The sequence below is a fragment of the Pseudopipra pipra genome, chromosome 2 (assembly GCF_036250125.1).
Source record: "Pseudopipra pipra isolate bDixPip1 chromosome 2, bDixPip1.hap1, whole genome shotgun sequence".
Classification (NCBI taxonomy): domain Eukaryota; kingdom Metazoa; phylum Chordata; class Aves; order Passeriformes; family Pipridae; genus Pseudopipra; species Pseudopipra pipra.
Window position 1 is genome coordinate 23,340,417 of NC_087550.1, and position 27,951 is coordinate 23,368,367.

The 27,951-nt window shown below is 37.0% G+C and overlaps 1 protein-coding gene across 25 annotated transcripts in view; it reads right to left on the reverse strand.

Moving 5' to 3' along the window:
- Nucleotides 1-27,951, reverse strand: part of ZBTB20 (zinc finger and BTB domain containing 20) — a 530,641-nt gene that overhangs the window by 419,907 nt on the left and 82,783 nt on the right. For 21 of the 25 annotated variants that reach the window (XR_010428062.1, XR_010428065.1, XR_010428067.1 and 18 more), the window contains one exon: nucleotides 22,803-22,862. The gene's annotated coding sequence lies outside the window, so the exon portion shown is untranslated. The other 4 variants (XR_010428075.1, XR_010428064.1, XR_010428061.1 and 1 more) reach the window with 2 other exon arrangements.

The window sequence follows — 27,951 nt, forward strand, 5'->3', positions numbered from 1 at the left end:
GAGCCTATGGAAAAGGAGATTGACTGGTATTTCCACACTGGTCTTGCATAACAAGGCTCCCAGAGAAGCACATCTTCCTTTTCCAACTCTCTTCATGGGGAAACAGTGAAAGATGTGTCATGGCATATGAATGCAGATATAATCTATAGCAACAAACAAAGTATGCCATTCTGAGACAGGGGACTGTCAACACCTGGGGATGTTACAAGCATAGGAATAATTTACAGAATGAATTAAAACATGGTGGTCCCAAGTTAGAGAAAATCTTGTCAGACATACCTCCACTAAAATTTCATGCTACTGTATTCATCTTACTGTACCTATACATAGCTCACATAATCCTCTTAGTAGGGTCTGTCCTCACCACAAAATCAGCTGGAATATCTGAGAGTATAGTATGATTTATAAACAGAATAAGTCTCCCAATTTTATTGTGCTTGGCTGTGAGGGTTTAAGTCATATCCTTAACATCTGAATGCCATTTTTCTATTGCACTTTATTTGTGAGTGGGTGTTTTTGGTGCTGTACAGTTTACGTAAAATGAATCAGAACATAAGAAAATGCAACACCTATTATCATGTGTTTCATAAACATCCAGCCCCTGACTTGTGTGTGCCGTGCAGCAGAGTTGTTATTACCAGCTAACAACATGTTCTAAACTAAGTCCTACAGATTTCATTTTTTTTTTAAATTTTAAAAGCAGTGGATCCATATTAAGAGGAATTTGAAAAACTACCTGCAGAGGAGGAAACCTGCAATTCTTTTACTGCAGTGATGAGGTGGTATCAAGAACAGTGCTAAGGCCAACCAAATGGATCAGAAATACTTTCCTAAAGAATAACACTCTTGTATATTGTCCTTGAATAAAAACTGTGAGACCACACTAAAGTGATGTCAGTTTGCAAGTTTTATGGTCCAGTTTCCAGTCTGCATGACAGAAGACAGCAAAAAAAGCACACAGACCTACATACATATCTCAGTTTATTCCTTTCTATGATTTGATAGCCAAATTTAGATCAGATGGTGAATTCAGAAGATCCTCTACAGCAAGAGAGTATAATCCAAGCTTGAGACAGAAAATGAAATTACAACAGAAAAACACAGGAACGACCATGAAAAGAAATTTTACAACATAACTGCTTTTGTATAGCAATATGAGATAAACACCAATTATCACCATTTTCTAGATGAGGAAACAAAAAGCTCTGATCACAAAATAAATCATGGAACTCATGCTGAATATACATGATTATGGCATACTCTGGTTTCTCTTAATTTTTTTTTTTCATTTACCCTCAGTGCCTGACAACTAGTGGTTTCTATATTCAGCTAAAGAAGTCAACAACAGTAGATAAGCACTGAAGCATGTATTTGGAGCATGGTTCAACTGAAAACATACCATGTCCAGATCACATCCATTATAGACCAGACAGACAGGCTCAACAGCATGACCCTGACACTAGCCACAGCAGTTACTTACTGAATCTATGGGCAGGGCAACTGAGAAGTCTTGTTGCCCTGAACTAAATCTTTTCAGTTGCTGGCAAAGCACTGTCCAGGAATTTTCTGAGCAAGTGGTTATATATGTTATACATATATATATATATAAACATACATACACACATACATTCATATATACATATAAATATATATTTGTTGTATTATCTGGGCATTAAACAGATCCTTGATGTGCTTTTCTTTCATGAGTTTATCTAATCTGCTTAGTAGGCAGATTTCCTTCTGCTTTTTCTTCAGCTTGGGTTAATGACCTCCATTGTCAATATTATCATTGTGTGTCTAAACAAGATTTTCTGGAGCTGCAGAAGAGAGATCGGTCTATAGATCACTCTTTCTTGGCTAAAACAGCATGGAGTGTAAAAGATTTCAAGACAATGGCAGATCTGTTCCCATATTATGATGTAGATTTCAACAGATCATAACAATGCTGTAGCTTTGTGGTTTGTTTGACTAGATTTGTAACATACTAACTCCTTTTTACAAAAGGAAAGAGAAGCTTGATCTGAACGAAGAGGCACAAATTGAGTAGTTATGAAGGTGAAATGGTCTGAATTTGCCAGTCAGACATACAGTACGACTGCATTTGCTGCTTGGATGCTGCCTAAATAGGCCAAGATCAAGATTGCAGAGGTTGGTTTGATTCTGATCCCTCAAAGTAGCAAGACATAGAAATCAAAGCTCATAATAAAATTTAAAATTACCCCATGAAGTCATCTTGTATTTCCATACTGAAATGAATATATGATGTATGCATGTGTCTGTGTGCACACTTACACACACTTTCACACTGAATTCCATGTTATCCCCTGCATTTCTATGTTGCACCATTGCAAATATACTCTGAAAGAACATAATTGCTAGAAGAAAATAGCACCCATTGGTGCAGAGAACCTACATGCTACTGTTCCCCTTTTGCAACCAGAAAACACTGATTCACATCTATTTGCCTCACCTCCCTGCCCCTTTACCAATGAGGAACTCACCTTACATCCCTACAATGCTTTCCTTGGCCAAGTCTGCAACCCCAGGCAACCCGGCCTCGACTGTAGGCAGCAAAGGCGGCGAGCTCAGCTCAGAGTTTGACATGCTTGGTGCATGTCACATAACACAAGCAACCTGCTAACGAGCTGCTATGTGCTCTCTCAAAGTCACAGCTGCCAGCAACAATTGAGCAAGTGCAGCCTAGCTTTTCAGGATTCCTGCCTGTTGCCCAGGAACCACACAAAGCACTGGAGATTTTAAACAGGTGCAAACAGTGCTTTTCTCCCATGCCTTGTCCTCCAGCCTGTGAGACTGCACAGCCTCTGCAATGGCAACAGAAGAACCAGAGAGCAGGAAATGAACTTTCAAAATGTGATCAGAGTTCCTACTGATAACGCAACGCTTTGATGACATGAGAAAAACAGCTTGTACACAGCACTGTAAGCAGATGCAGGAAGGCTTGGTCAGGCTTGCCTTCATGAAGACCTGCTTTTTCCAGAAACATGCAGCTGTACCATAATTCTGTGTTACACATTTTTCTGAATTTGTCAGTATTTCTCACCTGCAAAATATCTTGTTAATGTAAAAGGTAATGTTTCAGAACGTGCAATGATTCAGAACGCGTAATGAGCATCAAAAATAAATGAAAAGGGTGTATTTTAAAGCTTACTTTTACAATAATTTGATAGCTGCATAGGAATTTTTAATGCACAAAACTGTCTTTCAAATAAATGTCTTTAAAAGCATAATACAAATTACGCACATTATCTAATTGTGTGTATGTACAGAAATTATACACGTACCATCTGTTTACAGCTCATTGCTTAACATTATAACCTTGTATGTACACAGCTCCGTGCATAGGTGGTACTGTAGGTAGACAGAAATTGTATATCCTGAACTGAAAATCTGTGAGACAATTTGTAACAGGCTCGTTAGAAAAGACTGCACTAACTCCAGAATGGTTTGTTTTGTCAATATTGCCTATGCTGTGTTAAGGTCATCAGTACGAGTTTGTTATTAGCCACGTTCCCACGTTGGTAATCAGGCAAATTCCTGTTAAATTCAGCCAGAATCTTGCCTGAATTGGAAGGAAGCAGGAACTGGTTAAGGCCATTAACCAGATGGTCATTGAGATCTGGCATTCTGATGTTATGATCAACTGCTAATCTGGTGTCTACCTGCTACTTACAAGCCTACTCACAAGAGCAGGCACAGGTCAAGCCTTGAGCAAGGGTCTTTCGCTGTTTGTTCAGAAATGTTACAATGCTAAGGGCTTCTTTCTAAAATGAAACTGCTTAGATAGGTTTTACCTTCCCTTTTGGATTCAGCTTTCCACTTGGATGTGAGGCTGAAAAGGCTAAAGGGTTCTCTTGTACAGACGCCAACAAAAACAAAGGTAAACTTAGAATTTTCATTAACTGTAAATTACAAGAGCAAACAGAAATAAGGATTGATGTGAGCAACAGGGAATGCTAAAGCTTCACCAAATGTAATGTGTAATGCTTCAACCCAAACATATTTTGGGATGACTGCCAAGAAGATGGGTATAAATGTGGGAGGCTTAGTAGAGTACAGTTTGAGCTAAAATGTGTAAAGTTTTCACTTGTGCTAAGGAAACATTCGTAGCTAGGTAAAAACAAGGCCTTATGAAAAATCCAATTTTACATCTAATCTAAATTTCCCTGGGCAAAGCAACTGCTCTCTTCCTAAACTGATCCTCAAGATAGCTGGCAGTAGTGTATAATTACTGCGGATGGTATTGCCATGGGTTAGGCACTAGGCGAATATTGTAAAGTCTAAAGGTGTCTTATCCAGCATTATATGGTTTGATGTACTCATCTAAACCAGAATTGGAATTAGTCATTACGATGCTTTTGTTATTTGGTGGTCCAACGACTTCTGTACAACTATTAGACAAAAATGTTGCCCCTGTCTAACAATTTTTCTTGTGCTATCTTAGCTTACACTGTTATCTGTTAGTTCTTTTGATCCAGAATCTCCTTTTAGTGAAGTATACAGTATCCCTAATCATCAGTTTTCCTAGTGAAGAATAATTACAGTGTCCTACATGTTGTTGGTGCTGCAGGGGAGAGGGCATTAAATAACCCAAATAATCTCAATTTGCTGCTAAAAATCCCCCAGCAGAAAAAGGCCTACATGGTTGAGTTTTGGTTATCTACTATCAGAGCTGTGCTTCAACACTAAGAGTATAAGGCTCTTCTAGCTCGACTAGAAGACTAGTTCATGAACTGGGACTTAAGTTTACTTTCAATGAGATAAACAATGGATAATTCTAGTAAATGCAAGAGGCTGAAGAGTAAAGGGCTAAAAATTTTATAGAAATTTTCAACACAGGCTCATTTCTCAAAATTCTCTCTTTTCTAAAGGTACTTTCTTCTTGACTTGATAGACTAATTATTTCAGGAAAAAAAATCATCAGTTAAGATTCTTACAATTTTTTCTGCATAGACTTCAGAAAGCAAACACAGGAATGAATTTCTAAGAAGGCATCTTACTGGCTACCACTTCAGCTTTATTCATGTGATTGGTTCCAAGATCTTGAGACAGTAATACAAGTTACTTCATGTTTCTCTGTTTTAAGTGTAGGGTACATCCTTCCCTCTCTGTGCCTGAGATGACACAGCACCTGCAGCTGACAGTTGACAAGCTTTGGAGTCCCCTTTGTGCACCTCCAGTTCCACAGATGTGGAACCCAGAAATTCCTGCTGAAACACAGTACAGGAATCATACTGACAATCCTCAATGCACCCCCATACTTGGCAAATAAAATGACCCTTTGGTAAAGAGATGGTGACAACAGAAACTTATCCTATCTAAAAGAGAATTAAAATCTCAAAAGACACCTCCTATTCATTCCATTGTTCAACATGTAGATCTATTCAGCAAGGAGGGCTGAAGGTGACAAGTAACCCTAGCAATATATGCACACAATTCTACTTGACACCAGAATTAATAATACAGCCTCCACTGGTAGGGGAGACTGTGTTTTTCCATTTGCTGGAGAATGTCTTCCTTAAGGCTAACACTGGCATGAGAATGGTGAGAACATTTAGGAAGGACTCTAATGTAAATGCAGCTGAGATTTGTTGCCAGCTACTCACAGGCAGGCAAAGACATTTCTTAGGTTATCCAAGAACAGAAAGCACAGAGTGTGCAATAGAGTTTAATGACAACAGTGATTCGAAAAACTCTCTTTAAACCCTAAGTAAGGATCCTAGATATTCTAGAACAGGCCAGGATTCAGTATTTTGGCAATGATCTTAGGGTGAAGTTACACTCTCTGTAAATTGAAACTTTCCTTCAAATTGCATGTGTGTGCACCTCAGCAAAGCTTTGAGGAGTCTGAAAGAAGAATGTATCCTTTTCTGCAGTCAATTCTGTAAAATAAGAAACTGGATTAACCACAGGCTTCACTGGTGCCAGCCAGACCACTAAGTGTGCCATCTTACTCTGTTTGTAAAATAAAAGCTATTGTAATTTAAAAAAAATATCAATTATACACCTTGCCCCAGAAGTACTATAACCTGACTTCAAATTTCTTACCAACTGTCTTCTTACACCCCTAAATAATCCCGGAATAAGAAACATCAGATTACTTTCTAGGAGATATTTACAAAATTCTGAGATATTTCAAACAGACACAAGCTAATATTATTATTCTGAATAGGACTACAAGCTGCCCTCCATCCACAGCACCGTTCAGGCTGTCATTTTTGTAGTTAAGATGCATTTTGCAGCAAGACTTAACTGTTCTTTCAAGTGCACTGTACTGTTAGTTGTTGTCACAATTATTTATAACTAGGGACATCCATCTCCTACTAACCTTCTGTTCTGGTCCAATATACAGGAAACAGTATTTGAAGCATTGAAGTACATTTATAAGAATTTCAATTCAATATTTTTTAGCTACATTCTGCCCTCTGGTTTTGACTCTAATTCCAGGCAAGTCAAAGACGGTATTCAGTCTTCCTCTCTACTGGGGGATTTGTGTGTATGAAAATTTAATTTTGATAAAAGGTCAGGATAGAAAATGAAGATGTTCAGCTGAAGAAAAGGGTTTTTAAAGAGACTTGAAAACATGAGACCACTAGTTGTGTTTCTTTTTAAAGTGTATCATAAAGGTACTGTAGCATTCTTTAACACAGGGAAGCAGTGGAATAGTGCATGAAAAGCTCAATGTCAAGAAATAATCTATCCTTAGTTTAGCCATGAATTATCTTACAACCTTGAGAAAATTACTTAACTGTTCTGTGTTTCAGTTTCCCCATCTATCGAATCTATCAAATGAGAACAATGATACTTTGTCAAACCACTCTAAGGTTCTTTAAAAAATGTATTATCATTTGGAAACTTGTATACTGTTATTTCTAAGAAAAAACACCAAGAATATAGGAATCAATATTGATTTAAACATTTGCTGCAATATTTTAGTGATTCTTTTAGGTACTTTACAGTATTCTCAAGTGTTTCTATGTTTAAGTGAATCAACTACAATTATGAGCATAGGGATTTGAAGATACTACATGCTTTAAGTTTAAAACTGTTGGTTGAAACATAAATATTTTCAAGGACCTCAGTAGGAGACGGACTATACTAAAAAGTCCTATACTTTTTCCTAAGACAGTCAATAGTCCTCCAGCTGAGGTAGCACCGGATTCTTTGAAAAACACAATAGTTAGCAAACTAAAAGAAAAAGAGATTAACATCATGTCCTACCTCCTCAGTATTCTTTTCAGCACCTACATGATACAAATGCACACGGAAGATATACTCTTACTTTGAAGTGCAGGAAAATATATCCTGGTAAGACTGAGTGTCATTCAAAGCATCCTTTGAAACTTATTAAAAAACTGCATCTGAGTTTTGTATTTGGATAGATGTTTTAATGATTAGTTTATTTTCCTGTACTTTTGGAGCACAGAAGAGCAAATTCATTACATGTTAAAACTCAACAAACTTTACTGGCTTTAGATATGCAAATACTTCTATTTCTGAAACTTTATCCTGCTTAAAAATTTATTTGTAAGGTGTAACCCGAAAATGGCCGGACATACATATTGTAGTCAAATTCCAAGTCATCAATCAATTGTTACAGTTTTTAAGGCAGGGATTTTAGTGCAGAAGCAAAGTGTTTCCTCAACTTCATATTACAAGAATGGATCACAGAATTTCTCAAATAACCTACATTACAGCTGGGACCAAACATGCAAACTGCAAGACCTTAAAGATTATATTCTCTGGACATTGTTAACAATCAAAACCAAGATATCAGAACTGGGGATAGCTCACAAGTTTAGAGACAGCACTCATTAGAAACCAAATGCCAAAATATATTACTGAGGCAGAAAAAAGTTGGGGAGATTCTACAGCTACTTCATCTTTAATAAGTATTTCATTCACTAACTTTGTAATACGGAGAATTTCTATCCATCAAGTTATTCAATCATATTTATAGCATCTAAAAATTTACAAGCATTACGTTAGGTACAGTTAACTTATCTCCAAGTAAAAAAAAAATACATACATATTTGAATACAAAGGCAACAAACTGAATTTTCTTATTCCTACCAAGATTAATATACTTGAATGCAAATAGGAAGACAGCTAGATGAGAGTTACAACAGAGACATGTGAAATTCCCCTCATTTTTATGTGTGATTACAAAAGTAACACCAGAAATATAGGCAAACGTGAAAAAACAGGGTCATCCAAATTAAAATTATGTTAAAAAAAAATGTATGGCCCCAAATCTATGGTAGACCTGTGAGGAGAGATTGCCAGCTAGAAGAATGGGAGTGAGGTGGGATGCTCTCAGATATTTAAGAGCATAAAGTGTGGAATAGTGTGGAAGAGCAGGAATGTGCCCACACAGGCTGTGTTAGAGCTCCAAATGTCTCCAGCTCAAGTGACTAATGTGAATGTGCAAAGAGACAACCACTTCAAGCAGAACTTTTTACTGATTAAGTCACTACCATAAATCTCAATATGTTCCCTGCCATATTGGCAGCCTGTCTCTTTTTTCCTTTTAACTGTGGGCCAGATCCTCAGCTGGTATAAGTTGGCATCGCATTTTGTTGCCTTCAGTGGAGCTAAGCCAATTGATGCCATCTGAGCATCTGATATTATATTTCTGTAGCAGTGAAAAAATGATACAGTGGCATTAATTACTACATAGCCACGTCTCATAACCTCATGGCAGAACTGGAAAGACTTCTCATTTATAGTCAGCAGTCAACATACAGAGTGGAAGGGTCAATTGGTCATTCCAAGCTCAATTTGATGGCTGTAAAGTTACTAGTCATTCCAAACACAGAAGAAACCACTTTTCATTTTCCTATGTGATTTAAATACTTAAAATTTGTTAACTCACAGGCATCTAGTAGCTACAGTATGTCCTTAAAGCACCACAATCTATTGCATCAAAAATGCAATGGATCTGACATGCAGAAGAACAGGCAACTGAGACAGACAAAAATTTGTTTAACCGGGAATCCCAAGTCCCACTGCCAACAGTAAATGCTAAGGGAAAGAGGGTAAGTCAACTTTCATCTGTAAGCATTCTGCTACAGACTAACAGCATATCAGAGATGCAGACACACACATTCTTCAGTTTTGATATTCTAATAGAGAAAGTGGTCAGGGTTTTTTTGGTTCAGCAAAGGAAGAAAGGGAGCACAGGACTAATTACAGACTGCATATTACTTTGGACTATCTTTTACAATGACCTGGCACTCATAGTTTATACTCTTGGCGTAAAAAGCCCATATGTTCCATTTCACTGCAGAAGGAAATAATCTTAACAGGAAATCATAACACCCAAATAAAACCCTTCTTCTCCGATGAAATAACACTTCCTACTTTCTACCCAACACAAAAAAGTGTAGGTTGAGACTCCAAAGAACAAGGGTGGGCTCAGACACTTGGACATCCAGCAGAAGTAAAATGATCACTTGCATCAACATTGTAGATGCAGCAAAGTTTCATTAACTCACCCAGCTTTTTGAAGGTTATTGTCAGCATATTTGAGGGAGGGGTTTTTCTGTGGCACCGAATCTATCTTGGCTTGCCTTAATTTGTATTCCCTGCCCTTCCCAGTATTTCCTCTCATCGATAATTATCTCCTCAGCTCCTAAGTTATTTTGTTTTAAGCACTTCATACCCCCTGGACACTTAACACCGAGATCTTACTGAACATTAAATAAGCAGATTGCCATCCTTGTCTTTAAATGGGTGAAATAAAAGTACTAGCCTATCAGACAAAAACATACTTATTCTTCACCTACTCATTACAATTTGCATATTATAGCAGCATGCACATTCCTAACAAGCTTCCAAATGGGGGATTGGAAGTAAGTAGATTCATTCTACAAGTAAATGTAAAATAAATGGCCTTATGTTGGCTGAAGCACATCCCAAAATACAGATAGTTTGCTATGGATATAATGTAGCTACTTCATAAGAAGCAAAGGCCAAAACATGGGAAGATAAACCCTGGCTTCACTGACTTCAGTGGGCATTTTGCTCGCAGAAGGACAGACCATGAAATTCAGGGCTTTAGCCACAAAAGTGCAAAGCTACTGAGAAACAGGAAACAAAGAAAGAAGGAAAACGGAGAGGAGATATTAGAGAAGACAACCTATGGGGGAAGGATAAGAGTAAACAAGAAAAGGTAAGGGAATGAATAGGAAACAGGAGAAGCAAGAAAGTGCAAGTTTCAAAACACAGCAGTATTTAACATTCCAAAAGACAAGTAACTGAACCTACTCATATCTATCAAGAAAATGCCAGGATGCTTCTGAAGTGTCCTCACAGCTATGCACATTTGCTATTAGGTTCTAGTATGAGGACACTGACAGAAGCTCTACTACTGTCATTCTAGAGAGTTTTCCACTAGGAACAGCTTCAGATAGAGAAATTACAGACATTCTCTTGGACCTGAGTGTATCTGACTGTCACATGTAAGATCCACACTACAAAAATGTTTGAAACCTATTACATATCCAGTAGAAAATGTAAGAGTATTTCAAACAGATACGTTCTGCCTAACTTGAATTTAAACCAGTTGATTAAGAATATGACTTAAATTCACATGAAGAGTATCATCCATCTTTTAAAGCTTGGCCTCCCATTTTTATATTATACTTGGCAGAAATATGTCCATATTCAGTTATTTTGTCTCGAGTCAGTGATGGGATCCAGCTGTTCTGATATTGATGAAAATGAAAATTATAATCTTCAAATACTTCATTTAACTATTATTTAAGAAATATTATTGCTTAAATGAGACACTCCCTTCACAAAAGAATGCTCATGAAAATATATGCCTTTTTTAAAAATGGATTTTTTCGTGTCTAAATTTGATAACAACCTATAAGTATGTTTAGTCATCCTTACCACAGGGGAAGAAAGTAAGTAGGGAATTTCTGCCTGAGAGAAATCCTTCAAGTGACAAAGCTCTTAATTTTGACTTCAGTGGAAATTTTGGCTCAGTATAAATTCACAGAATTTGGCCTATACTTTGCAAAGATGACTGGGATTCAAGTTTATTATTACTTAGATAAATGTTTTGCTAGAATCTCAAAAGCACCCTTAAAAGAATTGAAGGAATGAGTTTGACAACGGATCAAAGAGATCAATTATTATTGTGTCCAGTGGACACCAGATGGATGGGCAGTAGATGGGAATTAATACAGTTTGGTTTTAGAATGCTAACATACAAAGTAGAATAATTTCTTTCTTCCTCAAAAGCATGGTTAGAGTTTATATTCCCATTTCTTATGTAATGGAGCTTTCCTAATATTTATTATTTAGCAAAAATACTTGTTTTCAATGTTTCCCTAGGAAGCATTATATATATATATACCCAATTTCAATTTCTAATCAGAAAAAGCATGCAGCTGCTACTAACAGGCCAAATGCTGAAATGCTTGCCTGGGATTTAGGCTGTCCACTGTTACAGATGCAATGTGACTAAGACTCCCCATGACATTTAGCTGGTAAGCCTGGAGAAGTCTAGACAGGCACCTTGATAATAAACAGAAATGTAAAGGCTATGCAGCCTCATAACTTCCATGTCCCAAGTCTGTTTCTCCGTTTCCTATACACTGACTCTTCTTTCTTCCCATTGAAAAGATGTCGAAGGGAACCAGGAAAAAAAGCTACGAGCCCATAACAGAGTGTTTCTAAATCTCCCTGAAGGAGGAGACAGAAGAAATAGCTCCTCAAAGTAAATCCCAGGTGAAAGCTCCTTGCTGCAGTTCTGTAGTCCTAAACAAGAGAAGGGATGCAAATATTTTTTCATGCTGCAACAACCTAGCCCCTAAATTTGTATTTACTTCATTAAATTGTTCTTACTTTAACCTGTGATTTTGCTAGCTAGTAATAATTTTGGACTGTTGCCCAGAGGACATCTCTTTTCTTTGCTTACTATCTGTTTTGACATGTATGTCACTGCAGCATTTAGCCATGTAAATCTTGAAAGTAACTTGCAGCTCTGAAACAATTTTGAAATATTTCTTTCAAATCCTATGCTGTCAAAACTCAGTGAAACTTTGAAAGGCATATGAATATAGCATCTATAAACACTGCAGCTGGCTACACAAAAAGCTGAAAAGAATAAGGGTTACCAGAGCAGGAAAACACTGTTAGTTACTAAGCATTGTTTCTTGAAGCATAATACTCATACCTAGGAACTACACATTCCTACCTGTAGATCACATCAGTATTACAGGGGTAAATGTCTCTAGAAGAAAAGAGAAATCAAAAAGAAATGAAAAAAACCCCACACCAAACAATCAAGGTACTCACTAGATAGTATCTATCTGAAGATATTCAACTAACAACTTCACTTTTCCCACTCCTTCTTTCAGCAAAATGCAATACTAGGACCATTACAAAATATTAAATTCCCTCTCTGGAGTGCCCAATGTTGGAAGTTCATAAAAAGTTAAAGGATAATACTTAGTAGAAGCCAATAATAATTTTGTGTTAAAATATCCACATAATAAGAATACCACTGTGATGCTAAATTTCCACCTTGCACATTAAATACTAGTGTACTCAAGCTTCCCCTACGCTTGTGGCTTGGGCAATGCTCTGCTCAGGAACTTCAGGATAAATCTGTCCTCAGATTATTCTGGTGTGAGCTAGCCCAGAGGAAGAGACTTTTATTCTGATGTGGCTCAACCAAAAAAGTACTCTGGACAGATATCCAAGGAAAATAGAAAATACCACCCAAACAGCAATCATATCATCATCATGTATTAAAATTTAAAGTACTTACAGGATTAAGCAGTAACAGCACTGACACAGTAACACATAGTATGGCCTCACCCTGCAAACGTCTCTCATCTGAATAATCCTAAATGTGTGCAGTCCCTGTTAAGTGCAGAAAACTATGAAACTTGGGAGGAAACAGATCAAAAAGCTGAAGCACAGAGCAGTGACGTGACTCACTTAAAATTCTACAGAAAAGAAACAGAAATTCATAAATTAAACTGTTTCTGACTTCTGATCTTGTCTGCGGGACACCAGATCTCTCCCATGAGAATAAGTGTAACAAAGCAAAAGCAACCCCTCCCTTGACATTTTATTATATTTCTATAATTGTCTCAATATACCAGATCAATTGTGTTTGAAAAGGCAGCTATTAAAACATAACTAGACCATCTTTGGAGCCTTTGTTTGTCAATTGCATCAAACAACAAATCTGCTGCAGAACAGAAATCAGACTGTATTTTTACAATAATTGCAAGCCATTTCTAGGAGAAAAAGGTAGCAACAATACCCAAGGAAATAAAATAACACACTTTTGTGCTTTCCCATCAAACCCGATAGTGGTATGGGTTTAAATCAGTCAGAGGCAGCTACGCATGAGAGATTGCACTCTGCAGGCTCTATCAGTCAGAAGTCAAGGATACACGTCCATGATTTATCATACTTTTCATGGTAATTAGCTAGAGTGCCATTTTGCTTCCAGTAGCATCATTCAACTTTCTTTTTTTAATTTGGTCTTTTTTTTCTGCAAATGAATTTACATATTTCTCAATCTCTCATCCCCTACTATGTTTTATTTATGAATATAGGCCTTGCTGATGGTAACTTTAATGTGAAGAAGGTAGTAATTAGTGTACCTCTCTGCTAAGTTAATCCCTTTCCCACAATGTCTGCAGAGAAGTTTAAGGTAAGTAACAGTTTACAGTCAATATTAGGTTTAATTATGCTTAATGAGGGTAACTATCTCTGTTTACTAACTGCACCTAGGTGTGTAGCTCCTATATGAGTTTTTCTCCCAGCCTCATTCCACACTCTTAATAGTGCCACTGTGCAGGGTACGTGTGGTGCTTTAATCCATAAAACTGCTCCAGGAGAGCCAAGCAAGTGAGGCACCTGTTTCAATACAGGTTCAGAGGGAGCAGAATGGCCTTAAAACATTGACAGCTTTGTGTAAGGAGAAAGTTTTACTGTCTCATATTTTGGTGTATGCAGTGCGCTAGCAAAAAGAGGACAAAACTCAAAAAAACCCCAGACATTCCCCAAGCCCCTCCTCTGAAAAAATAAAATAGAATAAAATAAAATATAGCATTTTTTCCTGGTTTTCAGGGATCATCCACATAAATATTTCCTGTAGGAGTTACTATGTTCTTTTAGCTCATCGAAAGCTGTGTTAACAATTAATACCCTGAATTTACACAAACAAGTGAAGACTTCTTGTCCTACTCATATTTTATGAGCAGCAATCTTCCACAACTAAAAGGATTCTAGAGGCAACTGCAGATGACACCAATGTTGTCTTAGAATTCTACACTAGTAAAAGGTCAAAAGCAAAGCCTCAGATAGAAACCTAGTTCTACTTCAACTGCTCTGTTTTTAGCATCTCAGCAATGTTGTTACTTCAATTGGCTTCTTCCTAATAGGAAGATCTAGATTTGAGTTTACTTCATTACTTTTTGCTCTAACGTTTTCCTTTGTAATTTCATGTATTATTCCCTTAAGAAATGCATGGAATGGGAATTTTTTTAATACATATTTATAACTACCTATGAAAAAGGTACCTTCTTAAATCTCTGATTCCCTAGGACACATGGATTTAGGGGTTTTTATGTGTGTGCATGAGGGACTAAGATTGTAAGAGAAGTGCTGAAAAACAAAGCTGTTTGATTTCTAGTAAGAAATGGAAGTTGAACACACAGAGAAATTGTTCTGTAAATGGAGAGGTTAGTTCATTTTCTAAGGCAGTAAGAAGCGAGTTCTACATTTCATTCATATCACAGAAATGTGACATTTCCTCAGACAAAACTTAGGGGGTTTCTTTTTTTCTTTTTTTTTTTTTTTTTGCCCTAGTGAGCACTCTGCATGAGTCCACATGTTCCCTCCTTATCTTTGTCACTGGCAAGACTTCAAGAAAAAAATCTCTGGTTAGAAAAAAGCAGGAAAAACTTCCGCTAAATCATGCTTTTTGTTTTTTAGAAACCACCAATTTTACAATTACTTGACTGTCAAACAAGCAGTTACTAAAGTAAGATTTTATTTAAAGGCTAGACTCTCTAATTCTGCAAGCTATGTCCAGATCAACATGCTTTGACTATACAAGTTTCAAAATCTAAGCTCAAGACTTTTATGTATTATTCCTAAAATGTGCCAAACTAACTTGAACATATTACTGGATGTTAGGGAAAAGGTTTCTAAAAGAGAAGTGAGATTTTGTAACTGATGTCTTTCCCTCTTAATGCCATGTTCCAAAAAATGTGATCTAAACATGTAAACACAAGTTTAACTACTAGGCAAAACTGCCAACAGCTACATAACAAGAAAGAAAAGATACCTGTTTTCAAAGTGATAATATATTATTTCTTTTGCCATTTAAGGAATCAATACTCAGATAAACATGGACTTATTTCTGAGATAGAAATCATTTACAGGCACATATATTCTTCAAAAAATTGGTGAAGGTTTTGTATCCAAGAAGGGAGTAGAAGAGGTCACGTTACTTCTTCAATAAGAAGTCCAGCATCTAGGTTAATTTAATGACTTAAAATAATACAGGATGACTCTCAGAATCTGGAAAATTTAAACAGCTCATGATTTCAAGGATAGATTATGGAAAATCTAACTGGAGAATGAAAAGAGCACTTAATACAACTGGTCAACACCAGGAGAGGGCATATTCAAGTTACTTCTGCGCTGATGCTGCCTTTCGGTTAATAAACAAGCATAAACAAAGCTTGGGTAACTGAACATTAATCTATTTTACTAAAGCACAGTCCTCAAGTTAGAGACAACAGGATTATCTGCAGGGCATTGATGTTCAGTGTACATACACGAGTAACTGTCTCTTCAAAAATCCACATGCAGATCTCCCTAAGAGATAGATAGATGTAGGCATTACTACGAAAATCTCTGCAGCTCCCCTCCCCAGACAACTGGTTGGAAAAAAGTTCCACACTTTTCTGAAGAGCCTAGGAAGAAGATGGGCTTGCTTATTTGGATCAGTCTGGATAATAACCAGTTTTTTCACATTGCAGTGTTGCCTCCACACATCTCTCTGCTCAGATTCACCAATTACAATGAAGAACAGTAGGAGGATGAAGATTTTTTAAACTAATTGCAAAAATAACTAAAGAAAAGCTATTTCTCAAACATAAAGACTTTGAACAGGTAAAAATATTATTTTTCAGTCACCCTTAAATGAACTGAATCTCTGCTGCAGTATAACATCTTGGCAAAGAGAAAGACACTCTCCCTTGATGACCTCTGAAGTAATGATAAGAGTCTCCAGTCTTGGTGGAGGAGATCACCTGAGAGACATTGTCTGGTGGCCTCCAGAATCTCAAGGCATCTTAATTTACTATACTGAATTATTATATTGAAATAGTGTGTCTCATGTTTATAGCCCAGTCAAGTAGTTGGAATTGGAACACTGTGTTTTAGCCACATACCAATAAAACTGTTACAAGAAACACACGGAACATGTAGACACAGATACTGAGATCTTGGGGCAATCTCATCTCGTAAAAAACCTCAAACATTTAAATGTGCCTATAAACATTATTGTAAAGATATTTTAATTCAGAGGATGGAAAAAGTCTAAGATCAAAGTTCTGCAAATGACCACAATTCAGATTAATAAAAACTTATGTAATTAAAATGCTCTATGAGTGACTAAGTAGCAACATTTCTTGCTTCTTTATTTTCTTCTTCAGTATTGATTTCTTGCCAGAAAATATACATGTTTTCAGCTGCTTGTCTCTTAGAAGAGTCTCTGCCTACTTTCATGAATTCTCTCTGCCATCCTTAAGATATGCCTTCGGAAGGCATAGAGACTTGTATAATCCCCCAAGTCCTATTAATATCAGTAAGAATGATACAAGTTTGATTCAAAAGAACCAAAGAGAATGACTAAAATGGCCTCAAAGCTGCTTTTCAGAGTCAAAATGGTCTACCTCATCTACTTGGCATTAAAATGTGCTGCTGCCACATAAGTGGTCCAGCTCCCACTGCTGCTGACTTCTTGCTGTCTCTCATTTTGTTGTCTGCTGTTATATTTGCTGGTACAGAAGAAATAGGGGGTTGGTCTTTTAATGTCCTACACTGCTGATAACACCAAGTTATGCAGTAACTCTACTCTGCTAATCCAACTATTGCATAACTTAAGGTTGGTTTTGACTGGAAGGTTTACAAAATGAATGAGGCAGCGGAAGGTGTTCAGCGGCATCTCCACCATGTCCCCATACAAATGTCTGATTCAGCTCTAACAGGAAAACAGACATCCATCTATACAAAGAGGGGACAGGGAGAGAAAGAGGGAGATACTGAGACAGAGAGGAAGAGAAAAAGAAATAGAGGAAAAGAAGAGAAATAAAGGGAAAGAAAGAAGGAGAGAGGGAGGGAGAGAGAGAAGGGTGAAAGGATTTCACAGTACTACTCAGTGAAAAGTATATATATTGAACTTTGCAGGACACAATAATGTTTGAAGTTAAAATCTTGTAACACCAGAAAAAAGATTTAACCCTCCCTTTTAAAATTAGTTCCTTGTCAGCCCCAGTTCTACTTTTATGGAAAACCAAGTGCCTACTGGGTTTTAAAAAGGCAATGGAATAGAAATCTGACCAGAAGCAGCAAAAAAATTCACTGTCCTGAGCTACTCACTGAACAAAATTAACTTCCCCAAAACAAACACCAGAGGCATTAAAGATCAGTACTTTAATCTCTCTGGACACCTGAATCTGACACCTGGAGAACAGAATTGCTATTTATTATTTCCAATGACAGTAAACTGACTCACTGGCATAGAAGAAAGAATTTAAAACCAAATCATGTTCCATGTGGCAAAAGTGCCAAGTGTCACCTGTGCCATATCCTCCAGATAATCTGCAGTTCAGATGAAGAAGAAAATAAGAATGACTGAAAGGAACTGACCTTGGCATACATTTAAGAAAAACCATTGTATACCATACCTTCTTCTGAATCTCAAAAGACTTCCCTGACATTTACTCTTCACCCATACTTTTTCCCTCCCAGAGAACAGGGACACTGTCTTTTTCATAGGAGAAGTATCAGGTCATGGCCCATGGCAGATCAACATGAATCACTGACCACATGCTCTAAAAAACCAAATTTTAGCATCCTGAAATTCCACTTTTCAAGTGCTGAGTGCAGAAACCTGTTGTGCCAGTGTGTTGGTTAGAGAAGAAAATCCTTTCACATTCATTTTCAAAAATGGTAAAGGAGGGAAGGCCCTCCAACTTTTGCTTTTTAAATAGAAAAACCAGGCACACTGGCCTTGCATTGTTAGCTTTACTGGAGTATGTGCTGAACAACATAACACATATGCACGAAGATAAACATTAATACACATGCACAATGTTGAACTTTGTGTTGGCAGCCAGACTGCAGTAACCCATGTCCCCTGGGCAGAAATCAGCAATGAAGGAACAGGAAAGAGTCAGTGTAATGGTTAACTAGCCCAGTGGGATATTATTCAAGACAAGTGGAGCAGCAGTACTGCAGGCTGTGATGCTGGTCACCTCTCCCTCTGGAATACCTGGTGGATGCCTGGAATCAAATTCAGAACTGAAAAAAACAGCAAATGTAGTGTCAACATAAGAAAGAAGCTGAATTTCCCCTCCTGAAGTTTGCATATAAGGAAGACTTCTGCAGGTGCTGAGATTTCCTGTGAAGCTTGATGTTGAAAGAATATGACAGATTTCAATTTATCAAATATGAATGCATAGGTTTTGGTAAGATTAATAAGGTTATTGGTTAATAAGGTTATCACATCTAGGCAATTATTCCCTGTACAGCAGCAAGTCATCAACTCTTATGGCAACTGGGAAGTATCAATGTTGATAACTGCAACCATGGCATCAGGACTGCAACAGATGGTTAAAGGGCATCCATTTAGGTGACAGATTAAACCATGAGTCTTTCACCTATAGCCAACCAGGGAAAAACCAAAGTCATCACGGCTGATTCCCCTCCTTTGGTGCTTTTACCCTGCAGTCTCCCACAATGTCCAGAAATTCTTTCAAAATACTTTCAAATCTTTCAAATTCCTTTACAGCAGAGCATTAAAATGAACATACCACAACACCTGCTGTATTTCTTTCAGTGCTACCTCAGTCAGCTTTTGCACAGGGGCAATACACTACTACCCAGACTTTCGCTTGAAAAGACAAATTCCATCTGTTTTTTTTTCTAGCTTTCAATGATTTAACTTCATCAGCCATTGCAGAAATGACAATCAAAAATTCAATTTTATTTTTTATTTTCCAACAAAAGCATTTGCTTCTTACTTAAGAAGACCTTGAAATAAACTATTTAGCAAAAACAAACCAAAAAGAAAGCAAATTTTTTCTTTCAATAAACCCACTTTCCCTCTGAAAGGGTTTGCTCTGTGTGTAGATTATTCATTTACTTTAATTATTTTGAAGTGCCTCTGTTTGAGTGGGTAGGAGTTAAGTATCCACAACACCAAAGCAGGTCCTAGAATTAGTTGCTGTAAACAAAATGTTCTGCAGTGGCCTAAATCTGCACAAGCAGTAAGCCCTGAGTGTTTTGGAAGTCTTTTTCCACGAAGAGTACTTTGGGGGACTCTGAAAGCTATAGGACTCAGGTCTCTGATAATGTATTATGGGACTTACATTGTGTCTTTCCAATCAGGAACACACAGAAATCCTTTTCCTCACTTTGCAGGAAAACAAAAATGTTACTCTTATTTAAATGTGGATAACAAAATCCAACCTGGAAGAAGCTGTAACTATCTAAAGCATCTGACCAGAAATTTTAATCTGTCATAGAGGAGGATTTGTTAGGACAGAGTGGCCAAGTAAAAATAAGAGAAGGCAGAGAGACAGAACAACATACATAAGCAGGCATGTAATCAAAAACAAAAAACGATCTTTCATAACCTCTCTAATCACAGCTCTCTCTCTCTCACACACACACACTGCACAGATACAGGAGTACTTAAGTTGTTACCCTTTGTTGAATGTTTCCAGTCCAGATAGCTTTCTGGTTAATTAGGTACACACACTAAAAACAACAACAAGAAGAAAACAAGCCAAAAAAGCCCTAGGAAAACTTAAGATAGAAGCGTTTGGACACAGTTGTGAGCACTCATCCACAGAGAGAAGAGGAGGAACTGAATCTGGGGAAAATACACAAGATTATCACTTTATAGGCAGTGGGCACTGAGTGGAACAAGGATTCCAAAAATAAACACATCTAACATTTAAATCTCAAGCTGCATTTTCAGTGACACCCTTTCTGTCATGACTGTATGTACATTCAAAACCAAAATCCCAGCAGCTAAACATCCACAGCTTTGAGGAATTTCAGTTTTCAATCTCGTGGAAAAGCTATCATCTAAATGTTCCACTGTATCCATGGACTTCTACTACCACATTCTGATTTAAGGACACAAATGCAATAAAACTAAAACCAAAGACAGAGAAAGCAACTGAAATGAAGAGTTTGTGCTGCCCATTCCTTCACAGATATGGAAGATGTGATGTAGGCATCTGGAAAACTAGAAGATATCTTCTCTGATACACCTCATTTCATAAGGCTCCCCACTTTCAAACTGCATTCCTGTGCTTTGCACATACTTCCATATACATTTATAGCTCCTCTGCATCGTTGCCCATAGTTACACCCAGTATTTACAGGTGAGCCTGCAACCCTGTTCCTCCATGGAGGTAAAACGAGAAGAAGGAAAATAGCATGAAGGAAAGTAGGAAACAATTCTGCACTTACTCATCTATAGTTGGTAGCTATATCTTAGGAATAGTTGCTTTAAAATACAAGTTGTTGTTGAGGTTTGATTTAAAAATCTGTCAGTTTTGACATTCGGGTGAAGGTATTGCTGCTGGGTCCAGAATAATTTGCATATCTTATCACCAAATAAAATGTCTGAGGTGTGCACCAATCTGATGAAATTATAAACAAGAGTCCACACAAGTACACTTGCCTTCCTGTTTGATTTCTGTCCTGTTCACTCTTCTATAATAAATTATATGATCATCTCATTCTAGCTAGATGTTTAACTGTCCATGTAAAAAGGAAAATGATAGCAGCTTATTCTTTCCCACACTTTACAGCAGAGAACCTGACAAAAATGTGAATTTTGGGAACAAGCAGAAAGCTTATTTTGTTACAATCCACCAACTCTTTAATTGCCACAAAATTAGTGGAAAATTCCATGTAATTATGTATTTTAAAAAATAATTTCCCACCCTGAAAGTAAATAAATAAATGCAACTACACCTCTTTTACAACAAATACACATGCTTAACTTTATGTCCTGCAATTAATCTCATGTACTTCAACAGGATTACTCACAATGCTGTAAGAGAAATACATGTGTAAATCCTTGCAGATTCATGGTCTGAATTGCCAACAAAGTTATACTGCACAATTAAATGACTAGGTTTAAAACGGCTCTACAGAAGGTCAGAAAAAAAAACCTTTAGGCATAATAAGTAACAAAATCTACTCCAGGGAGTGACTGTGGGAAAAATAGCATTGAGGGTGTCACCCTTCCTTGGGAAATTCACCTGCCACCAAATCCTTTCATTAATTCACCTTCTTCCTCTACCAGTTAACACCTTAACTTACCACTCCTTTCTCACCCATCAAATACCATTGTCCCTTTCCACATTTCCTCTGCTACTGTGTGAGGAAGGGGACAGGAGATGCATCTTACCCATTCTTTTGCCCAGTGAAGCAGGATGAGAGCACAGTCTACTACATTAACTAGCATAGTAATAAAGAGTTCATGTGCTAATTAACAGACCTGGGTGCACAACTTTGCTCCTTAGCCTGTTGTTGTACTATTCACAAGCCAGTGTATCACTGAAAATTGACCTATGGACAATCCTTAACCTGTTATTGGAGTTCATTATAAGAAGCTGATGATCAAAATGTATACAAATTGGATACCTAAACTGCCTAGGCCTGTCTCCTGATGAGTAGCTTTACCATCTGCTTTCTTCTGCAAATACACATGAATGGCATATTAGAAGTTTCTCTCTGTACATGATCAAGTTTTTGACTAAAATCCATGGCTTCCACAAAGACTTCTGCTTGTAAATTAACTCAGTCAGAAATACTAACTAAAATGCCAGGAAAACAAAGTCAATCCCTTAAAAGTTCAAATGACTATTTGTCACAAACATTTCACCTCTACTAATGAACTGCAAAAATGAATGATAGAAAATGCAAAACTGTATTATGTTTAGCAGTTAACATTTTAATAAGGAGGAGATTAGCAATTTTTAATACCTCCAGTGCTTTGTTATATACAGTAGCACAATAACTGAATATTTTAATTGCTAATTATTTAGACCTCATTCAGTTCTCACTCAGGCAAAACTCCCATTGAGGGACTCTTGCCTGAGAAAAGAGCTACAGGATTTGTTTTACTGTAATTTGAAAAAACTTTATATATCATAAAAACTATCAAGTTATAGTGAGACAAAAATCATTAAATCCTTAGCAATATTAAATCCTACTGAAAGTCCCACTGACTCTTAACACCGATGTTTTCATATTAAGTAAAACAGATAATTGCAGTTTACCAGTTGTAACTTACCTGTATAATTTATGCCCAGATATGCTGGTGGCTCTTAAAGAGGTCTAATAATGTTTTGATTCTTCTTACTTTATCCCTGCTTTTCTCCTGTGGGAAATCTCCATTCAAATGTGATAAGGAAACAGCATTTCCAAACAATTATGGTATCAACACCTTCAGAAACATAAAAATTAGCATTTGGGTTTACCTTTTGACTTCGGACTCCAAAAGGGTTAAGAGCAGCTCTCAACACTTCTCTCTTGTGCTGCTGTAAAGAAAAGAAATGCTTATGTTTAGGGATTTGCACACAAAAAACCTTGAGTGTCCGTAACAGTCAAATAGCTCGTTGTTCGGTGGGGAAAGTGGGTGGAATACTGTATATATATATAAACATACAGCTATCTGAGGGAAGACAAAACAAAGTCCTACACATTCACATGTAGTACACAGGTGACAAACCAATAAACTGTACCAGTATTTCAAATGTCATTTTAAACACATGCTTCAGAGAGAACAGTTATACAGCTGGACACCAAATTAATAGGGAGAGATTTCTAACACTCCAAGCTTAAAAAAAAAAACCAAAACAACCCTCATTTTTTCCAATAAGTGTAGTTTCATTCCTCTTAGGGATGAGTGTCACAATCAAAGTTTTGCCACTTATGTTTGTCCTTCAAATGCACTTTGGAAAAAGTTACAGTTAAGTACTCTAACAAGTCAAGAGTCTGAAGAGTTTTTTTGGTTTATTTTTATTTTTTTAAATGAAAAAATATGTATGAAGTCTTCACATCTTTCAACTATAAATGGCTTTAATTACTAAAATGTTCAGAAAACCTCTCCATAGGCAGCATTGGAAAAAAAAAAGAACTAAAAGGAGACTTAGTACCATAGACTGCTAATTACCAAAATGTTCAGAAGTTGCTGGCACACAGCAAAGGAAAGAGTAAGCATTTTGAAGACTGAAAGTAAGACCTGGGCATTGTCCTTCACCAGTACAGAATATGGTATAGTTTCCAATTCCTGTTACAAGAGGTTCACTTAGATTACAGTGCTCAAATCCATTTCAGCCAGCCTTCTTACTTCCTTGCAGAAGCAGTGAGATTCCTTTGTTCCCCTCAAGTGCTGACCTTCCACCTAAGAGCCTGTGTTCAAAGCTAATGCCAGCTGGAGTATGGCAGGACTAACTAAGACTACTGGTATTCTTTAATAATATAAAAAACCAATTTTTTCTGTGAAACAATATTTTAGATAAATTGTTAAAATAATTTAGAAATTAAAAATAATTTTTATTTTTTATATTTTGCTAGTGGGGGGGTTACATAGCTAGCCACAAAGACATTTTAATGACTGGGATTACTGTTAGGAACAGATTACTTATCAGAAATGAACTGATCTTCGGAGCACCCTTACTTACTTAGAAAGATCTCAAAAAAGTGTAACACCAGTAGGCTTTCAGGCTTGGCGTTTCCAAGCTTGATTTCCTACCGTTCCTGCTACTACAGGGATGCTTCTGTTTCTTTCTCTGAGACATGCTCACAATTTCTTTCCAGATCTTGTCCTTTTCCTCTTGTTTTCTGGGTGCCTTCTACCTCTGATGATTACAATCAAACAATGCCTCAGCTTCAGTACTCGTGGAAATTTCCCCGTGGCAATCTCCCAGCCTATGTGTGTTGGTTCTGAGCATACTCAGCATAGTCTGTTCGGTAGCAGCTTCCACAGTTTTCAGGGAAGAAGGTTTATTTTGCTTGATCTAAGGCTGTCTAACATGTGCTTCAGCTTTCCTAAGGCCTGCAGCTGTCTGAATAGAGAGACACACTGGACAGACATCCATAAGGATGGTCTGGAATAGTCTGTCAGTTCTGCACAGACAATGAATAAAGCAAAACAGAAGACCTAAAAAATGGAGTAATGAGGACAGGAGTTTGACCTTTAAATGCTGCTGGATGTATTGCACAAGGATATGTTTGATTTCAGTGATACTGTTAGGTATGAAACAGCACTGTTCCCTTAATGTCCACCTCATCTAACAAGTGAACAACTCCGCACTTGCTGGCACACTACATGGCTCTTATGAGTGAGCCCAGTAAAAAAAGGTGGCACTGGTGAACCTGGAAGAGCTGAAAAGCATGGAAAGAACATGGGAAAATCTGATCACAGGGTGAACAAGAACATTTTGTATTTGAAGATCCACTGATCAGTCAGACCTCCACTGGTGTTTAGACTCAAGCTCTGCAAAGGATTAAATCCAAGTCAAAAGTTTCAGTTTCTCTTCTCAGGCCTACTGTCATTTGAAATTTTGTACAAGTACTCATGACGTACCCAGCTACTCTCTTGTCAGTTGTGATTTTTGCCAGAAAGTGTCGTACAAGAGTCTTTATAACTGTTACAGTTACTTTATTTTCACAATCACTAATTGATCCTTTCTAAACATTTGAACATCTGAGTTTAATTAGTGGCAACATTTCTGCCATAGTTTTTAAAATTATTTTTATACATGGTTTAAATTAATCAAGTCTTATAGTTGAGATGGCAATTTGTTGGACAAAACCAGCTACCTCCAGGCATTCACTTTGTTTTCAATTCCAACCTCCATGTTTAATGGTTTAGCTTAGATCAACAGCTTATTAGTGATTCAAATGATATCATGTAATCAAGTAATATGCTCGAAATCTGACATAATGGAGTGAAAAACTATGCACACAACTCAGGAAACCACTTTTGCTTTTTCACTTTTACATGAAAGTTAACTTTAACATGAAAGTTACATCATAGGCTCACAATAGGCTTGCTGGCATCACAAACATAAGTACATCTCAATCCTCAGAGAGGCTTGAGGTGGATCATGGTAATTTCCTAGAAAAATGTGCTTTCAAGGGTGAAGTAAATGAGATACACTTATTAAATCTTCTTTTTCAATATCCAATCCTACCACAGAACTAAGAAATACAAAAATGGATAACTTAAACAGTCCTAAATAAAAAATGCCTCTTCACTCTGCCAGTTGTTTGTACAGTAAAACCAGCATACTGTACTGCTGTTCAAATGCAAACAAGAAAGAACTATACATACTTGTTCATTTCAGTATGTTGATGCCTTACACCCTGCATGGACTTCTGACATTTGCTACTAATGAAAAAACACTATGCAGTGGCCTATCATCAGATTAAGTGAAATCGAGATAAATACATTCCATTCAAGAAAATGTAAATAATGTGTCAATTTTATTTATGTTTTTCCTCAAGGTTATAGAGCTTTCATGGTGAGGGGAGAAAATACTGTAGCATGGTATCTATGAGGATCTTCTCTTTTAAGATTCTATATTTAAGAACAAAATTCAAAGAGTAAAATAAATCATATTAGCATCACTCCAGTTCAATTCCTTCCAAACACAGTCATCATACATACAAATTAAACTCTGGTAGCAAGTGAATGAAAGGAATCACTGTTGATGAATGCTGCAAATATAGGAGCCAAAAGGATTTCAGACAATGATTCACTGTGAGACTACCCGTAAATCTCTTGGTTTGTTTTGAGATTCAGTCAACCTGGCATGGAGCTTGGGCAAAGTATGTCCTTCGAAAATGGACAATGCATCACAGCAATGCTCTAAAAAGAAGACTGAAAGACTAGTGTACAAATTTACTGCTCATGGAAAAGTCTTATCTGGTAGGCTTAGAGCTTCAAATCCTTTCATTTTCAAGGCAATATTTCTGTCAGGAGAACCGATTGGTTCACACAGGCTCACCACTACCCCTCACTTTGAACTGAGGGACCATGTTGAGTGGTCAGGTTTTGTGGCTGGTTCAACCTTTCATTGGACTTAAAATCAAAGATCAATTATTACCAAATGTAGTAATGGTTTTTGTGACATGGACTTTGGTCCAATGATAACTACAATTGAGATATCTTTAACTTGAGTCAAGCTTGTCTGTCTGGGGGGGGGAAAAAGAATAAATCAAATGATTATTATTAAATTAGTATTAAATTCCATGATAATGACAAAGTCTGAGGAATTTCTGAAGACCACTGCCCAAAGCAGACCATTGACTTAGTCTGCAAGTATAAGACAATGAACTGGGTATGAACTGGCTTTTTTGCAGAGAAGAAAGCTTCATACATGTATGGAAACATTTTAAAGAAACAACATTGCTACAGTTCCGTTCTTAACACTTGAAAAAGTCTTTTAGAAACCAATTTAAATACTTCTTGCACTTCTAAATTCTATTTGAAAAATACTATCTGCCCATATTTATCTCCATGGAAGACTTGGATTAACTGTATAGGCTCAGGATAAACTATTGTTGAAGGCAACAGTCACGTGATGAAGAAAGGAGAACATCTGTAACACTTTCTGTCAGGTTAACCTCCTCTTACCTTAATGTACTATAACTTTACTTAAACAGAAATCATAACCTGGAACATGAGAAGCAAATGGCACTTTTAATATCAGAGGCAGTAGCAAAAAGCCTGTGTATTTCTTCAGAAAGAAATACCAATGCAGACAGTGAATTAAAACGTGCCATGGTAACAGATGAAGACTTCAACTGTCAACAAAATCAGGCTATTAATTCTCACTTAAACAGTCTTTTTAAATCTTTGATTTTCAATATACAGTCCAAAGATCACTCTCACATTTCAGCAGCTTTTGTCTTTTAGTGCTGATCACTTCAACTGACTTTTCACACTACTCAGTGCTTTCTCTCCCCTTTGGAAAAGGTAAGTGAAATTATCAAATAGTATCTTATTCTGCCAAGACCAAAGGAACAGTTCAAACATTAAAAAAATTTAGGCAATGGCTTTGCTTAAGGTAGGAAGGGAATGAGGAGGGGGAACCAAACCTGAATCTAAATTTCTTTTCTTTCTCTGTTTCAGTCTACGTTCAGGTCTAGACTATGTTAACAGCAACCAAAAATTACTGCATGGAAAACACAGAATTATTTTACTTCTCAGTACATTCTTTCTCAAGTGACAGATATGAGATTCAAAGGGAACCTGGGAAACTATTGGCCTGTTAATTTCCACCAAAGGCAAAGGTGCCCAGACTGATCTACTTGGACTAAACTATCACCTGCCACAGGATGCAATCTCTCAATGGACGGTTCTAAATATGTCTGGGAGAGCAGCTCACCTGCTGTTGGCCTCTCTGTACCTTTTCAAAAGACAAAGACTCAGACTTTTTCATCTGTCAGCTTACACCAGACTGTAACTCACTCAAACAACAAGAAAACAGACACACAATGTGTCTGTTACCTGATCTTTTCCTTCAGATTTTTGTTCTATTTCTGAAAGAGAACAAGGCTGAAACTTTCCTTTGACTGAGATGAACCAAATGTCACCTCATAACGAAGAGAGACTTC